The 18,858-nt window shown below is 45.9% G+C and overlaps 1 protein-coding gene across 9 annotated transcripts in view; it reads left to right on the top strand.

Moving 5' to 3' along the window:
• The window catches only part of txndc16 (thioredoxin domain containing 16), a 201,569-nt gene that overhangs the window by 114,920 nt on the left and 67,791 nt on the right, over positions 1-18,858 (top strand). The gene's annotated exons all lie outside the window — the stretch shown is intronic.

The raw sequence follows: 18,858 nt of genomic DNA, 5'->3' as shown, positions 1-18,858 counted from the left end.
TACAGGAAATTGATGATTTTTGTTAATGCAGAGCAGTACATCTCACTGTGTAAGTTACATACTGAACTGCTGTGTTTAGACTCCAAAGCTACCAATTAGAGAGCTATATCTGAGAAGCAAAGCTGCATACCTTCGAAATTTGTACAGCTAGTTTGTTAATGGCAACCTCAGGTCACTGTTCCATCAACTCAACTCTTTCTACTGCTTGACATAGAATTACAGAATCTCAGAATTGTTACAGTACAGAAGAAGGTCATTCGATCCAAGGTGTCTGCGCCAGCTCTCCACAAGAGCAGTTTACCTAATGCCACTCCCCGGCCTTCTCGTAGCCTTGCACGTTCTTGCTTTTCAGATAAAGATCCAATCACCTCTTTAATGTCTTGATTAAACCTGCCTCCATCACACTCTCAGGCAGTGCCATCCAGATCCTAACCATTTGCTGCATGAATTTGTTTTTCCTCATGTCATTTAGCTTCTTTTACCGATTACTTTAAATCTGTGCCCTTTTGTTCTTGATTCCTCCACCAATGGAACAGTTTTCCCTATCTACCCTGTCCAGACCCCTCATGATTTTGAATACCTCTATCAAATCTCCTCGCAACCTTCTTTTCTCCAACAAAAACAGTCCCAATTTCTCTAACCTATCCATGTAACTGAAGATCCTCAAGCCTGGAACCATTCTTGTGAATCTTTTCTGCATTCTCTCCAATGCCTTCACATCTTTCCTAAAGTGTGGCACCCAGAACTGGACATACTCCAGTTGAGGCTGAACCAGTGTTCTGTACAAGTTTAACATAACTTCCTTGCTTTTGTACTCAATGTCCCTATTAATGAAGGCTGAGATGCTGTATTATGCTCTTTTTAGTTTAGTTTAGTTTAGAGATACAGCACTGAAACAGGCCCTTCGGCCCACCGAGTCTGTGCCGACCATCAACCACCCATTTATACTAATCCTACACTAATCCCAATATTCCTACCACATCCCCACCTGTCCCTATATTTCCCTACCACCTACCTATACTAGGGGCAATTTATAATGGCCAATTTACCTACCAACCTGCAAGTCATTTGGCTTGTGGGAGGAAACCGGAGCACCCGGAGAAAACCCACGCGGACACAGGGAGAACTTGCAAACTCCACACAGGCAGTACCCAGAATTGAACCCAGGTCGCTGGAGCTGTGAGGCTGCAGTGCTAACCACTGCGCCACTGTGCCGCCCCAAACCGCTTTTAACCGCTCTGTCAACCTGTCTTGACTTCCTGTCCTTCAATGATTTATACACATATACACCCAGGTCCCTCAGCTCCTGCACCCCCTTCAGAGTTGCACCCTTTCTTATCTCCTCATGCTCCCTACTAAAATAAATCACTTCACATTTCTCTGCATTAAATTTCATCTGCCACTTGTCCGCCCATTCCACTAACCTGTCTATGTCCTTTTGAAGTTCTACACTATCCTCCTCACAGTTTACAATGCTTCCAAGTTTTGTAACATCCGCTTTTGAAATTGTGCCCTGTACACCAAGGTCTATGTCATTAATATATATCAGGAACAGCAAGGGTCCTAACACCAACCGTTGGAGAACTCCACTACAAACCTTCCTCCAGTCTGAAAAATATCCATTAACCAATGCTTTCTGTTTCCTCTGTTTTCTGCCACTCAGCCAATTTCGTATCCATGTTGCTACTGTACCTTTTTATTCCATGAGCTAAAACTTTGCTCATGTCTGTTGTGTGGCAATTCATCAAATGCTTTTTAGAAGTCCTTGTACACTACATCAACAACATTGCCCTGATCAACCTTCTCTGTTACCTCATCAAAAATGTCCAGCAAGTTAGTAAAACACAATTTGTCCTTCACAAATCCATCCTCGTTTTCCCTAATTAACCCGCATTTGCCCAAGTGACTATTAATTTTGTCCCGAATTATCGTTTCTAGAAGCTTTCCCATCACTGAGGTTAAACCGATTGGCCTGTAGTTTCTGGGTTTGTCTTTACACCCCTTTTTTGAACAATAGTGCATCATTTGCAATTCTCTAGTCCTCTGGCACCACCCCTGAATCTAAGACTGGACAATTATGGCCAGTGTTTCCGCATTTTCCACTCGCACTTCCTCAGTATCCTTGGATGCATTTCATCTGGCCCTGGTGCCTTATCAATGTTAAGTATGGAATCCAATACCTCCTTATCAATTTTAAACCCTTCAAATATCTGAATTACCTCCTCTTTCACCATGACCTGCACAGCATCTTCTTCCTTGGTAAAGACAGTTGTAAAGTATTAATTTAATTTACGAAACGGAAATCACGCTTGACAAATCTACTAGAATTCTTCGAGGATATAACTAGTAGAGTTGATGAGGGGGAGCCAGTGGATGTGGTTTATTTGGACTTTCAGAAGGCTTTTGACAAAGTCCCACATAAGAGATTAGCGTGTAAAATTAAAGCACATGGGATTGGGGGTGGTGTATTGCGATGGATAGAAAATTGATTGGCAGACAGGAAACAAAGAGTAGGGATAAATGGGTCTTTTTCCAAATAGCAGGCAGTGGTGACTAGTGGGGTACTGTAGGGATCGGTGCTAGGACCCCAGCTTTTCACAATATAAATGATTTAGATGAGGGAACTAAATGTAATATCTTCAAATTTGCAGATGACACAAAACTGGGTGGGAGGGTGAGTTGTGAGGAGGATGCAGAAAGGCTTCAGGGTGAGTTGGACAAGTTGAGTGAGTGGGCTAATGCATGGCAGATGCGGTATAATGTGGATAAATGTGAGGTTATCCACTTTGGTAGCAAAAACAGGAAGGCAGTTTATTATCTAAATGGCTATAAACTGAGAGAGGGGATATGCAGTGAGACTTGGGTGTTCTCATACACCAGTCGCTGAAGGTAAGCATGCAGGTCCAACAGGTGGTAAAAAAGACAAATGGTATGTTGGCCTTCATAGCGAGAGGATTCGAGTACAGGAGCAGGAATGTCTTGCTGCAATTATACAGGGCCTTGGTGAGGCCACACCTAGCAGTTTTGGTCTCCTTATCTGAGGAAGGATGTTCTTACTACAGAGGGAGTGCAGCGAAGGTTTACCAGATTGATTCCTGGGGTGGCAGGACTGACGTATGAGGAGAGATGAGTCGGTTAGGATTATATTTGCTGGAGTTCAGAAGAGTGAGGGGGAATCTCATAGAAACCTATAAAATTCTAACAGGACTTGACAGGGTAGATGCAGGAAGGATGTTCCCGATGGTGGAGGAGTCCAGAACCAGGGGTCATTGTCTAAGGATACAGGGTAAACCTTTCAGGACTGAGATGAGGAGAAATTTCTTCACCCAGAGAGTAATGAGCCTGTAGAATTCGCTACCATAGAAAACAGTTGAGGCTAAAACATTGTATGTTTTCAAGAGGGAGTTAGATATAGCTCTTGGGTCTGGGCGAAAGCTGGAACAGGTTACTGAGTTGGATGATCAGCCATGATCATAATGAATGGCGGAGCAGGCTCGAAGAGCCGAATGGCCTACTCCTGCTCCTAGTTTCTATGTTTCTATGTTAATACCTCAGCCATGCCCCCTGTCTCCATGTGTAAATCCCCTATTTGGTCCCTAATTGCCCCCATTCCTCCTTTCACCACCCTTTTACTATTAATATGCCCATGGAAGACTTTTGGATTCTCTTTTATGTTAGCTGCCAGTCTCTTTTCATACTCTCTCTTTGCCTCTCTTTGCTTTTTCACTTCTGCTCTGAACCTTCTATATTCTGCCTGATTATTGGTTGTGTTATCCACCTGACATCTGTCATAAGCACACTTTTTCTTCTTCATCTTAATCTCTATATCTTTTGTCCTCCAGGGAGCTCTGGATTTGTTTGCCCTACCTTTCCCCAGCCAAATAAATTCTGTTCTTGACCCCTCTGGGACATTCTCTCTCTCCAGCACTGCAAAGCTCTCCTTAATCAAAACTGCCTCCCCCTTTTCCTCCTTTCCTATCTTTTCTGAACACCTTGTATCCGGGAATATTTAGTACCCAATCCTGCCCTCCTTTGATCCAGGTCTCCGTTATCGTCACAACATCATACTTCCACATAGTTATCTGTGCCTTCAGCTCACCAACCTTATTAACACATTCACATACATGCATGGTAATTTAGACTTTATTACTTTCCCTCCTACTCTGACCCAACCTAATAACTTACTATTTCCGACTCTATTGCAATGTGCCTCTCCCAATTCTCCGTGCACCTTGGTGATCCTCTCTTGTATTATCTCCAGGTTCCCACATCGGACAAGTTAGTTCAAACCCTCCTCAATAGCACTAGCAAATGCCTCGCAAAGAAATTTGCCCAGCTCATCCCGTCTGTATTGAACTGGTCCCAGTAACCCAGGAATCTAAAGCCCTCCCTCCTTCACCATGTTTCCAGCCAGACATTCATCTGTTCTATCCATCTATTTCTATACTCAGTTGTGCGTGGTACTGGGAGTAATCTGGAAATTATCACTTTTGAGGTCCTGCTTGCTAATTTCTTACCTAGCTCCCTAAACTCTACCTGCAGGACCACATGCCTCTTCCTACCTATGTTGTTGGTACCAATGTGGACCACAATTGCTGGCTGTTCACTCTCCCCGCTCAGGGTGCTCTGCAGCCATTCAGTGACATCCTTGACCTTGGCACCAGGGAGGCAACACACCATCCTGGATTCACGGCTGCAGGAACACTGTCTACTCCCCTAACCATCGAATCTCCTATCACTATTGCTTTTCCAGTCTTCTTTGTGCCCCACAGTGCAGCTGAGCCAGCAGTGGTGCTATGGCCTTGGCTCTGGCTGCACTCCCCAAGGAACCATAACTTACCTCAATATTCAGAACTGAATACCGGTTGGAGAGTGAGATGCACTCGAGGGTCTCCTGTGCTGCCTGCCTGTTTCTTCTTTGTTGCCTGGCAGTCACTCATTCCCTTTCTCCCTGCATACACTTAAGCTTTGGGGTGACCACATTTATAAACGTGCTATCCAGGGAGTGCTCAACCTTACGGATGCGTCTCGGTGACACCAGATGTTGCTGAAGTTCCGAAACCCAGAGCTCAAGCTGCTGCACCTGCCGACACTTCCTGCACACATGGTTATCCAGGATATGAGAAGTGTTTTGTAGTTTCCATACAGCACAGGATGTGCAATCCAAAGGCTGGAGCAGCCCTGCCAGTCCTCCATCTATTAGATAATAAATCTTGCTACTACTAATGAATACCTGAGTTTCGAGAGAAAAATAAAAGGAAAAAAAATACTCACCGACCAATCACTTAACTGCTTCCCACTGACATCACACTTAATTTTCTTTGGAACACTGTCAGTCAGGTCAAAACGCACACACTATCTGCCATTCTGGCTCTGCTCACTCACAGGTCTCACTCTATTAAACTCTGCTGTTCTGTCTCTGCTCACTCACAGGTCCAGCACTTTTAAACTCTGCTGCTCTAGCTCTGCTTTCTCACAGGCCCCGTTCTTTTAAACTCCGCTGTTCTATCTCTGCTCCCTCACAGGCCCCGCTGTTTCAAAGTCTGCTGCTCTAGTTCTGCTTTCTCACAGGCCCTGTTCTTTTAAACTCCGCTGTTCTGTCTCTGCTCCCTCACAGGCCCCGCTGTTTCAAACTCTGCTGCTCTAGCTCTGCTTTCTCACAGGCCCCACTCTTCTAAACTCCGCCGCTCTGTCTCTGCTCCCTCACAGGCCCTGCTCTTTTTTTTGCTGCGACTCTGTCTCTACACACTCACAGGTCCCGCTATTTTAAGCTCCATGAAACTGTCTTAGCATGCTCTCAACTGAATAAACCTGTTTTTTAGGAATAAACGAGTCTTTTTCTGAGTGGTAAGCAGTGACTAGTGGGGTACTGCAGGGATCAGTGCTAGGACCCCAGCTATTCACAATATATATTAATTAGATGAGGGAATTAAATGTAATATAATATCCAAGTTTGCAGACGACACAAAGCTGGGTGGGAGTGTGAGCTGTGAGGAGGATGCAGAGAAGCTCCAGTGTGATTTGGACAGGTTGAGTGAGTGGGCAAATACATGGCAGAGGCAGTGTAATGTGAATAAATGTGAGGTTATCCACTTTGGTGGCAAAAACAGAAAGGCAGATTATTATCTGAACGGCGATAGATTGGGGAAGAGGCAGGTGCAGCGAGACCTGGGTGTTCTTGTGCACCAGTCGCTGAAAGTAAGCATGCAGGTGCAGCAGGCAGTTAAGAAGGCAAATGGTATGTTGGCCTTCAGAGCAGGAGGATTCGAGTACAGGAGCAAGGATGTCTTGCTGCAATTATACAAGGCCTTGGTGAGACCACATCTGGAATATTGTGTGCAGTTTTGGTCTCCTTATCTGAGGAAGGATGTTCTTGCTATGGAGTGAGTGCAACGATGGTTCACCAGACTGATTCCTGGGATGGCAGGACTGACGTATGAAGAGAGATTGGGTCGATTAGGCTTGTATTCGCTAGAGCTTGGAAGAATGAGAGGGGATCTCATAGAAACCTACAAATTTCTAACAGGACTAGACAGACTAGATGCAGGAAGGATGTTCCTGATGGCGGAGGAGTCCAGGACCAAGGATCACAGTCTAAGGATAAGGGGTAAGCCATTCAGGACTGAGATGAGGAGAGATTTCTTCACCCAAAGAGTGGTGAACCTGTGGAATTCTTTACCACAGAAAGCAGTTGAGGCCAAATCGCTAAATATATTCAAGAAAGAGTTAGATATAGTTCTTTGGGCTAATGGGATCAAGGGATACGGGGAGAAAGCAGGAACAGGGTACTGAGTTTGGATGATCAGTCATGATTGTATTGAATGGTGGAGCAGGCTCGAAGGGCTGAATGGCCTACTCCTGCTCCTATTTTTCTATGTTTCTATAGAGAAGTAGAAAACCCATGAGGTTTAACTGACCAGTGATGAGACCAAATTGAGAAAGAAACTAATTGACTGTAGAAGAATGGTATTGTGGAGTTAGACTCAAACCCTCCTTGTTATCTTTTTAACCCTCGTACACTGCCCTTTTTACTCTTATTTTCACTAGTACTGTATTGATTTTAATTGAACAAAAACTTTCAACAGGAAAGTGAATATTATTTTGTCAATTTTTCTGTACTTTTTTCCTCCTCTCTTTAAGGTTCTGACACCTTGCTAGCGTATGGGCCACAGGCACCATTACTCATCTTGAATTTTGACCAAATGACAGTTCTTCAGGGAGGTTCACATGGGTGCAAGAGGATGCACCAATGAGCCTGATTTTCTCCTCATTTGATGTTCACAATATGCACTTCCCACAGAGTTTGCTGATCAGGGCAAGGAGGTACTCCAGACGATTTTTGTCTCCCGAACTCATGATGGTGGCTAACTTTAGAATCTGTACCGTCAACACAGCCAAAACTAACTAATGCAGCACAGACTGGAACTGAAGCGAGACCTTCTGGTTTACTTTGCAAATGTTTGATAAGGCTAGTTTGATCTGATTTTACAAAGGATTGTTGACTTATTTTAGCTAATAACTTTGTTAATTAACTGATGTAATGTGAACAAATTGAAATGTCAGCATAATTTTCAAGTTACTGAAAGTATGGTCGGGATTTTTCCCTCAGCGGACGGGAGCCGTCCACCGACTGTAAAGTCGGTGGTGAACCCGCTTCCGCCTGACCTGGGGATCCGATTAGCATTTTGCGGCTCCCCGGCCTTTAACTGTTGTAGGCGGGACTTCCACCTGCTTGGGGCAGGAGATCCCGCCTAATGGAGCTGCCAGCCAATCAGAGGGCTGGCAGCTCTTAGTCGCAGCAGCGCCATTGGGAGAGGTGGTCACTCCTGGGACTGCAGTCCAGCTTCAAGAAGATGATGTTGGGGAGCCCCGGAACCAAGGTAAGTTTTTGTTGCCTCTCTGAGGGTGATCGATCGGGCACTGGCGAGGTAAGGGTGGCCGATTGCGGGGCGGGGGGAGCGTGTTGTGTGTTGGAGGTGGTTGGGGCAGCGAGGGTGGCCCTCCATCAGGCACAGGGTGCCCAATCATGAGGTCCCCCACCACCCCAGGCCATCAGAGAGCTGCCTGCTTTTAACAGGCGGCTTTTCTTGGGCCTGGGTCACCCATTTGCCACGGGTAAAATCTCCGTGGCAGCGGGCGGAGGCCCTCAAGTGGCCATTAAGTGGTCACCTAAAGGCCTCGATTGGACTGGGGTGGGTGGGCCATTTTGCCCTGCAGACGCCCTGCTTGAGGTGGCGGCGGAGATGGGAGTGGGTTGGGAAGGGCCCGCTGAGCCTTCCGCTCCAGTTTATGAACCCCCCACCCCCGCCACCTTTCCGCTCTTTGGGGGTGTAAAATTCCGTCCTACATTTTCATTGGGGAGTGGTTCCACTTTTGCGGTAGTTTATTAGATTCAAATATTCAGCTCACCTTGACAATGATTAATAAAATAAGTCAATCACCCCTGACATTGCACACTGGGAGTCACAACCATTTCAAGGGAAGCAGGGGTTAGTGGCTGGTGGATAATTCAGTCCCTTGCTTTGAACATTCTGTCCTCATTTTTACACTTTAATAATCCTTTTTAACAATATTCTTATACCTGAAATTTACTGTCTTTCACATTTGCTTTTTATAGGAATAGGAGTAGGCCATTTGGCTGCTCAAATGCATCCTATCATTCAATGAGATCATGGTCAGAATTTTACGCCACCCAAAGAGTGGGAAGGTGGCGGGGGCATAAGATAGAGCAGGAAGCTCGGGGGGGCCCTTCCCAACCCAGTCCTGCCTCTGCCGCCACTTTATGCAGGGAGGCAGCAACGAAAAATGGCCCGCCCGCCCCAGGCAAATCAAGGCCCTTAAGTGGCCTGTTAACAGCCACATAAGGGCTTTCGCCCGCCACCACGGGGATTTTACCCTTGGCCAGTCAGGCGGCCCAGGCCTGAGAAAAGCCGCCTGTTAAAAGTAGGCGCCTTTCCAATGGACTGGGGGGGGCCTTCCTGATCAGGCACCCACTACCTGACGGAGGGCTGCCCCCGATGCCCCAACCACCCCCAACACCCCACCACCCCCTCCCACCGTCCCCTGAATCGACCACCCTTGCCTTGCTGGGGCGCGACCGATTATCCAAGGCGAGGCCCCAAAAACACACTTGTTCTCCAGGGCTTCCCGACATCTTCCATCTTCAGCTGGGTTGCAGTCCCAGCAGTGGCCACCGCTCCCAGTGCGCTGCTGGCCCTCTGATTGGCCGACTGCTCCATTAGGCGGGTCTTCCTGCCTCAATGAGGTGGACGTCCCACATCAGACCACTTAAAGGCCTGAGGACCTCAAAATGTGGTCCAGATCCCCAGGCCAGGCAGAGGCGGGTCCTTCACCGACTTTTCACTTGGTGAATGGTCCCCGTCCTACGAGGGAAAAATTCCAACCCTTGGCTGATCTGCAATCTAACTCCATATGCCCACCTTTTCCCCATATTCCTCAATAATTTTTGGTAAACAAACATCTGTCAATCTTAGATTTAAAGTCAAGAATTGATCGAGCATCAACTGCCATTTGTGGAAGCAAGTTCCAAACTTCTACCACCCTTTGTGTAAAAGTGTTTCCTAATTTCACTCCTGAAAATTCTGGCTGCAGTGGTTAGGCTTTGTCACCAGTCCTAGACTCTCCAGCTGGTGGAAATAGTTTCTCTCTATCTACCCTATCAGTTTCCTTTAATATCTTGAAAATTTCGATCAAATCACCCCTTAATCTTCAAAATTCCAGAGAATACAAGTCTAGCTTGCGTAATCTCTCCTTGTACTTTAACCTGTGGAGTCTAGGTATCATTCAAGTAAATCTTCTTCTTTTGGGCCTCCTTATCTCGAGAGACAATGGATACGCGCCTGGAGGTGGTCAGTGGTTTGTGAAGCAGCGCCTGGAGTGGCTATAAAGGCCAATTCTGGAGTGACAGGCTCTTCCACAGGTGCTGCAGAGAAATTTGTTTGTCGGGGCTGTTGCACAGTTGGCTCTCCCCTTGCGCCTCTGTCTTCTTTCCTGCCAACTACTAAGTCTCTTCAACTCGCCACAATTTAGCCCTGTCTTTATGGCTGCCCGCCAGCTCTGGCGAATGCTGGCAACTGACTCCCACGACTTGTGATCAATGTCACACGATTTCATGTCGCGTTTGCAGACGTCTTTATAGCGGAGACATGGACGGCTGGTGGGTCTGATACCAGTGGCGAGCTCGCTGTACAATGTGTCTTTGGGGATCCTGCCATCTTCCATGCGGCTCACATGGCCAAGCCATCTCAAGCGCCGCTGACTCAGTAGTGTGTATAAGCTGGGGGTGTTGGCCGCTTCAAGGACTTCTGTGTTGGAGATATAGTCCTGCCACCTGATGCCAAGTATTCTCCGAAGGCAGTGAAGATGGAATGAATTGAGACGTCGCTCTTGGCTGGCATACGTTGTCCAGGCCTCGCTGCCATAGAGCAAGGTACTGAGGACACAGGCCTGATACACTCGGGCTTTTGTGTTCCGTGTCAGTGCGCCATTTTCCCACACTCTCTTGGCCAGTCTGGACATAGCAGTGGAAGCCTTACCCATGCGCTTGTTGATTTCTGCATCTAGAGACAGGTTACTGGTGATAGTTGAGCCTAGGTAGGTGAACTCTTGAACTACTTCCAGAGCGTGGTCGCCAATATTGATGGATGGAGCATTTCTGACGTCCTGCCCCATAATGTTCGTTTTCTTGAGGCTGATGGTTAGGCCAAATTCATTGCAGGCAGCCGCAAACCTGTCGATGAGACTCTGCAGGCACTCTTCAGTGTGAGATGTTAAAGCAGCATCGTCAGCAAAGAGGAGTTCTCTGATGAGGACTTTCCGTACTTTGGACTTCGCTCTCAGACGGGCAAGGTTGAACAACCTGCCCCCTGATCTTGTGTGGAGGAAAATTCCTTCTTCAGAGGATTTGAACGCATGTGAAAGCAGCAGGGAGAAGAAAATCCCAAAAAGTGTGGGTGCGAGAACACAGCCCTGTTTCACACCACTCAGGATAGGAAAGGGCTCTGATGAGGAGCCACCATGTTGAATTGTGCCTTTCATATTGTCATGGAATGAGGTGATGATACTTAGTAGCTTTGGTGGACATCCGATCTTTTCTAGTCGTCTGAAGAGACCACGTCTACTGATGAGGTCAAAGGCTTTGGTGAGATCAATGAAAGCAATGTAGAGGGGCATCTGTTGTTCACGGCATTTCTCCTGTATCTGACGAAGGGAGAACAGCATGTCAATGGTCGATCTCTCTGCACGAAAGTCACACTGTGCCTCAGGGGAGACGCGCTCGGCCAGCTTCTGGAGCCTGTTCAGAGCGACTCGAGCAAAGACTTTCCCCACTATGCTGAGCAGGGAGATTCCACGGTAGTTGTTGCAGTCACCGCGGTCACCTTTGTTTTTATAGATCTACACTGCAACAAAAACAAGAAATGCTGGAATCACTCAGCAGGTCTGGCAGCATCTGTGGAAAGAGAAGCAGAGTTAACGTTTCGGGTCAGTGACCCTTCTTCGGAACTGACAAATATTAGAAAAGTCACAGATTATAAACAAGTGAGGTGGGGGTGGGGCAAGAGATAACAAAGGAGAAGGTGTAGATTGGACCAGGCCACATAGCTGACCAAAAGGTCACGGTGCAAAGGCAAACAATATGTTAATGGTGTGTTGAAATCTACACTGCACTTCCTCCAAGGCAAATATGTCATTCCTGAGGTGTGGCACCCAGAAATGCTCAATTGTGATCTACCTAGGGCTTTGTATAGCTGTGGCATAACATCTACCTCATTGTATTCTACTCCTCCAGCTATAAAAGCCAGCATCCCATTAGCCTTTTTGATTATTTTTTTATACCTGTCCATGACATTTAAATGATCTATGTAGATGGACCCCTAAATCTCTTTGGACCTTCACTGTTTCTCACTTTTCACCATTTGTACACTGAATTATCCTTTTTAAGTTGAAAGTGGATGATCTCACTTTTGCCTACATTGAAATCCATTTTCCACTACCTTGCACATTCACTTAATCTGTTAACATTGCTTTGTAATTTCATGTTTCCATCTACACTTCTAACAATGTGCCTTTCTTTCTGTCATCGTCAAACTTGGATATGCAGCTCCCTATCCCATCATCTAAGTTGTTAATAAATACCTTGAGTAGTTGAGGCCCCAACACAGATTTGTGGGACATCATAGCCGAAATTTTATGCCCACCCACCTCGGAGCAGGCTGGGAGGCGGGGGGGCATGTAAAATTGAGGGGGGGTGTCATGCCTGTTGCCAACCCACCACCGCTGGTGCAATACCAGTAGTGGGGAGAGTGGTGGCTGCCTTGCCCGCCCTTAGGCCAATTGAGGCCCCCACTAAAGGGCTTCTTCCCGCCGCTACTGGTAATTTACCAGTAGTGGATGGACACTTCGCCACCTGGGGACGTCGTCTAGTTAAACCTGGCGACCTCCTTGTGGTGGGGGTTCCTCCTGATTGGGCACCCTGTGCCCCACAGAGGGCACCCCCAGCTGCACAGGCTATCCCCATGGGAAGATGCCCCCCCCCCCCCCCCCATCACCTGCACTCACGATTGACCCCACTTCCCCTCACCGGGGCCTAGCTGATTGGCTCTGGTGAGCCCTGACCCCACTTATCTTCTTCTTTGGCCTCTGGCTGGGTCTGGGGCCTTGCTGCAGTCCCAACAGTGGCCACCTCTTCCGGTGGCGTGCTGGGACTGAAGAGCTGCCAGTTCTCTGGTTGGTTGTGGCTTCCAGTATTGTTGGAGGGAGGCTTGCCCCCAGCTTTCCAGCTGGTGGGCGGGGCCAACACCTCCTTGTTAAATCCTGGCCCACTATTCACATCCTGCCAATTGGACTATGTGTCCATTATCCCGACTCTCTGTTTCTTTCTGCTCAGCCAGTTTCCTAACCAAGTCAATAATTTGCCTTCATTTCCACGAGCTTCAACTTTAGCTAACTATCTCATACGAAGGACTTCATCGAATGCTTCTGGAAGTCCAAATAAATAGCATCCATAGACATTCCACTGTCCTCGGCTTTAATCACCTCTTCAAAAAATTCAATTAGGATCGTCAGGCATGACCTCCCCTTCACAAATCCATCTTGGATTTCTCTAAAAAGAAAAAGCCTGCAGTTTTTAAGATAAGGATAGGAAGAATCTCTAAACTTGAAACCATTTAGAGGATAATCAGCCATAACAACATAATCATGTGTTTGATAAATAAAAAGGACTGTTCTTCAGAAATGCATTCAAGCAGTACATTATGAGAATATCTTTAACGTACTGGACTTTTAAAGTTGGGTTCCATCATTTGGACATGGAGAAAGATTCCTAGGAGCTGTAGTTGAGGTTGAGGCTGCAATATTGTAGTGAATGGTAAGATTTTTATTTGCACAATTGTAAATGAATACATTAGATGATAGGCACAGTAGTCTTCTATCGACCTGATTAATTCTTGCTCTCCTATCATTCATCATGAACATTCTGTTTCTGTAGGCCGACCTTCATGAATGTTCCCAGAAACAATTCGCCGGTGAAATATACAAATAACACATGGGGGTGAACTTCAACAGCATAAACACATTATGGACAATTTGCAGATGACGATCGGTTTCAAAGTGATTAATTCAAGTAATTTCTGTCTACTAAAATCCCCCATTGTCTTCTTCTAAACATATCTCACTACATCCGTTTTGTAATAAAGCCATAAAGTGCTGGAAATACTCAGCAGGTCTGGCAGCATCTATGGAGACAGAAGTACAGTTAATGTTTCAGGTCAGTGAACTTTCATCAGAATGGCTCTGCCCAAAGGAAGCACTTCATGTAACCAGGTACAGCACCAAAATATGCTAGGTACTCTTTCAGAACTGATTAAATTGGGAAGTTAGGGAGGGTGGCAGGAAGAGAGATCGAGATCCTATTTTGTGAGTGGGGAGGAGAATGAGAGAGTAAGTTTTGAGCAACTGACAAGATTCTTTGAGAAGTTGACAAGAAGAAAGAATGTAAGACTTCCTGTTGTGATGATGGGAGAGAGGATGAGAAACCCAGGGGGCAATTCTCCCTGGATACTTTAGGTGCTGAAGAGCCTCTGAGGTGGCCAAGATGTGCTCTTGAGTTGCAATGCAGGTTTAGCCCGCCCTGAGCACAAGACATCGTCTTGGTAAAAGAGTTGAAATGTGTGCTTTAGGAACAGCCACCTTGAGGATTGTTAAGGCTCTGATTGACAATTAAATTGCCTGCTAACTCTCATTAAAGAGGCTGTACAGCATTTTGGTGGCTAGAACTTCAATTAATGACCTCCCCTAACAGCAACCAGCTGAACAGGAGTAAAGACGTTGTTGCTGAGGATATTGAGTACTATTTGTTCTACCATGCTCAGCTTTCACTGTTCAGTTGATGCTGGAGGATTGGAGGACTTTTGAGACAAAGCACAAGACTTCCTTGGATCCTTTGTCAAGACTTCAACACTCTGTACACCTTTCTCCTGGAAATTTTCTGAGGACTTCACCTAAGCTACTACTCTACCTTATCAGACACCTTACAGGAGGAAGGGAGTGCTTGGTCATTGATATCTTGCTAGGGATATTACAGACAGATGGGAAATTATAAGGGTGGTTTCCCTTTTTCACATCTCAACTGACCGAAGACAGCGTTTTTATTAGAAATGTGTTTTGACTCCTGAGCATTTTCATGGTCAACAGACAATGACATGTTTTTTTGTAGGTTTAAAGAAAGATAAGTGTTTATTCTACAATACCTGAAAATATTCGCAACTTCACCTACACGCACATGAACACACAGACACAGATACACACAAGAAAAGGGAGAGATTAGAAGTTAACTTGCATTTAGGTCTGATAGTTTTTAAACGAGTTCACTGTAAACCTTGCAATCTTCCCCTGGGGGGGTGGGTGGGCGGTGGTGGGGAGGGGAGGCAGGTGAAGATTTTTTAAAAAAAGGTGCAGACCTGTTCTTCCTAAGCACTGAAGGCAAAAGTTGGGAAGTTTCAGGAGGGCAAATGCGTTGTTGCAGACTTTGTTCTGTTGTATCTCGGTCACAATTCAATGTTGAATACCCTAGTACAATTTCTCAGGTATGGAGTTCAAAGCCACTTCCAGTCACGGCCTCTTTTGGGCTTGTTTTATAAGTTCATTATATAGTTCATAATTTCTCCATGCATGAATGTGACAGGGTCCTACTTGATGTGGAGGAAGAATGGGAGGAAGACAAGAGGCAAGACAAGCAGGCATCAGCTGCTACAGGAGAGAGGACAGGAGAGCAAGATGGCATCATCCCCCTCCCCCCACACCCCCTTCCCTCGTTGGTACAGGACATCCCTCCTCCTCTGGACTTCCTCCATCAGGACCTCCAGACTCACATTCAAGAACCTGTGCACCCTCTCCCTCAGTCCCTGAACCATCATGAAACATTTGTTGCACTTTACATGTTCACTGGAAGTGGGTGTGTGGAAGTTACATATCCAGTTCATAAAAATCACTTCTAATCATCACGTGAGTACTAAACCTGCAGGTGTCCATTTTAGCATCTACAGGCAAGTTTAAATCCCAGTAATTATCAATTGGCCCTAAACTTGTGTGATTAAACCAGACTTTCAAACAGTCATGATCTAACAGCACTATGGGTGTACCTACCCCACATGGACTGCAGTGGTTCAAGAAGGCAGCTCACCACCACCTTCTCAAGGGCAATTAGGGATGGGCAATAAATGCTGGCCTGACCAGCGATGCCCACATCCCGTGAATGAATAAAAAGAAATTAGCACAGTGTCCTCTTACCAGCTGTTTTGACCCTTTCACCAAAATAACCTTTCCAGAGTTTTCCTGGTTCTCATGGGAATGGTGGGGCAGTTGTTCTGCTTAGTGGGCCAATGATGTGAAACAGCATATCATCTAACTGAAAATGAGCAACACAATAGGGGATCCATTCGAACAAAAATAGTATACATGCACATATATATGCATATATAGTGCACACACATATATATATGGTCTATATACAGTGTACTTCTATATATATATATGTTTATATGTAGAGAGAGAGATACTACACAACATAGGAAAGAATGATTTGAATGATCAGGAAAATAGTTATCTGTAATTAAGTTGTTATACAACATTAAGTACAAAAATGAGTTTGATTAAAAGGTAATAACTTTTGTCCATTACTTTAACAAAGTGACTCCTGACAATGCAGAGCATGCGCAGAGCGATCCAAGACGTCATCAATGTATGCAAACATTTGCCAGCCTGCCAGTTACAATGAGCGCGCATGATGTCACCACGCTATGATGTCCTCCCTCCCAACGTCCCTGCTTCAATCATCGTTTCACCCTGCTTGAACCCCGCCACTCGCTCCCCACAACACAGCTGCTCACTCCCCCCGCCTGCCTCCCCCCACTCAGTTACTCGCTCCCGCCTCACTGGCTGCTCTCCCTCCTCGGTCACTCACTCCAGGCTTCGACGCTTTCTCCCACCCCGCCCCCCACCTTCACTGGCCGCTTCCCTCACTCAGCCGCTCGCTCCAGATCTCGCCAGTGCTCCCTCCCACTCCCCTCGGCCAATTGCTTCCTGCTCCTCGCTTCCTGCACCATTGGCCCCCCTGCCACCCTGCTGTCCGGCCGCTCACTCCCCACTTCCCACCCGCCTCCAGCTACTAGCTCCAGCCCGTGCTGCTTCCCTCCTCTCGGCTACTCGCTCCTCCATCAACCCGTCACCCCTCACGTCCTGCCTTGCTTCTTTGGGCAGCAAGGCGGAGAACGATTGAACGTGGGAGTGAGTGGCCAAGAGGAGTGAAGTGGCGCAGCTGGTGCTAGTGGCCAGAGGCGGCGGGGTGGTGGGGGAGCAGCTAGGCCGGAGTCAGTGGCTGAGGGAAGACAGCGGGGAGCCAGCGGTAAGAAGACTGGCACAGGAGGGACCGGCAAAGAGAGGCACAATGGCAGAAGGGAGCGGGAGACTGTTGGGGGTGGGATGGAGGTGGCAATAGCAGCCATTGAGGGGAATTTCGGGTTGAATTTGTTTTCTGTGATAAATTGAGCAGCGCCATTTTTAATCCTGCAGCTGCCTGAAATGTCGCAGACTGGCGTTCCAGTGGAAGAGACTGCATTTGTGCCTGTACTAGTACTGCGCCACCTAGTGGTTGCATTGTCAGCAAACGCAGCCTTTAAAGTCAAGTATTTTCATCTATAGTTCCAATAATAGTCAAAAGCAAGTTTGGTCAGATCAAACACCCAGTGATAGAAGTTAGAATTGACCCATATGCACACTGCATAAAGCATGCATTTTCTCCTCTTATCTCTGTAAAACCTTTTAACTAGCTCAAAAGTAACTCACTCATTTTGAAACTATAGTTTGGATCGCATTTGTAAACTATTCAAAAAGTTTTTTCACTGTTGGAAAGTAAATCGGAATCTAAATGAAAGTATAATTTATAATAATTTGTTGAGAATTTAAAATATTCACAGTACAATGAACAGTTATTAAAATTTTATTGCAATGCTTTAGGAGACTGCTATCTTTATATCTTATGTCTGTTTGATGCTTCACTTTCCCTTCAGGACTGTGACAAACATCAGCCTGACTTCAGTGACTCCAAATATTGCCCACCTTCCCCCTACCTCAGCCCCATTGCTGCTGAGTCTCTCATACATGCATTTGTCATCTCCAGACTCAACTAGACCAACATATTCTTTTCAGGTCTCCATCTTCTGTAACCTCCCAACTTGTCCAAAACTCTGTCACACATGTCCTGCCCCCCACCAAGTTCTTCTTTCCTTTATTCCCATTTTAACTGGCCTATACTTCCTTCGTATCCCTCCAAGAATTAAGTTTAATATCTTTGGCCTTGTGACTGTAAACCCCATTCGTGAACTTGTCCTACCACATGTTTGCAATCTTTCCCAGCCCTACATCCCCACCCTGGTCCTCTGATCCTTTGACTTTTTGTACCTCCCCATATTCTGTTGCCACACCATCTTTTGTAAACCCTCAGCTGATTCACTTCTACTCTTTTGAGCTGCCTCTCTAAATCTCACACTTCTTCACCTCTATCTCCACATTTTAAAAACTTCTCAAAGACTATCTCAAGTTAATCCATCAGTTACCCCTCCTACTCTTTCCTTTCCTGGCTCGGTTGTTGTACCATCAGCGGTTATATCTATCTTGACATGTATATACCATTAAAGGATCTTGTGTATGCGTGGGCTGCCCGTCTAATCTTCTGTTATCATGATTTTTGGTGAAACTTTCGTGTCAGTTTTTAACACTGAGCTTACCGATGTAATAATTGAGATTGGAAATCTTGTATTAAGTGGCTCCATGTAACAATGGTTTTTCAGGCTATATTTATGTATGGATTGAATTCCTGAAGTCTGTCTCCCAATTCTGTAGCCATCTTTTATCTGAAAGAATCTCATCAAAGCTTACTAGTTAATAAAGAAAGCTTTTCAGTGATGTCTGAATTTTAGATTATCTGCAGTGAGGTGATGTAATTCACATCTTTCAGCTTGTCTTTTGATATGAAAAATCAAAACTTGCATCAGAAAACTTCATACTGCAGTAGATATTGTGGTTAGAGTCTTTGGAGCGGGCTGTGCTGGCTCTTTCATAATCTAAGCCTGCTCCAAAATCTCCTTGGCAGTTAAATATAGTCCTTTGACTATTATATTCCTATATACTGAATTTACATAAAGACTCCGAGATAGTGGATGCTATTCAAAATTTTAAACCTGAATCTGGGAGCTATAGTTCAGTTAAAGTTATTAGAGAACATTATAGAGGCTACTATCAATATTCATATAAAGAGCACACTGGTCATATATAGTTAACATA

The sequence above is a fragment of the Heterodontus francisci genome, chromosome 9 (genome assembly GCF_036365525.1).
Source record: "Heterodontus francisci isolate sHetFra1 chromosome 9, sHetFra1.hap1, whole genome shotgun sequence".
In the NCBI taxonomy this organism is placed as follows: Eukaryota; Metazoa; Chordata; class Chondrichthyes; order Heterodontiformes; family Heterodontidae; genus Heterodontus; species Heterodontus francisci.
Note: the sequence above shows the minus strand (reverse complement) of the source record. Positions and strands in the feature narration are given on the sequence as shown.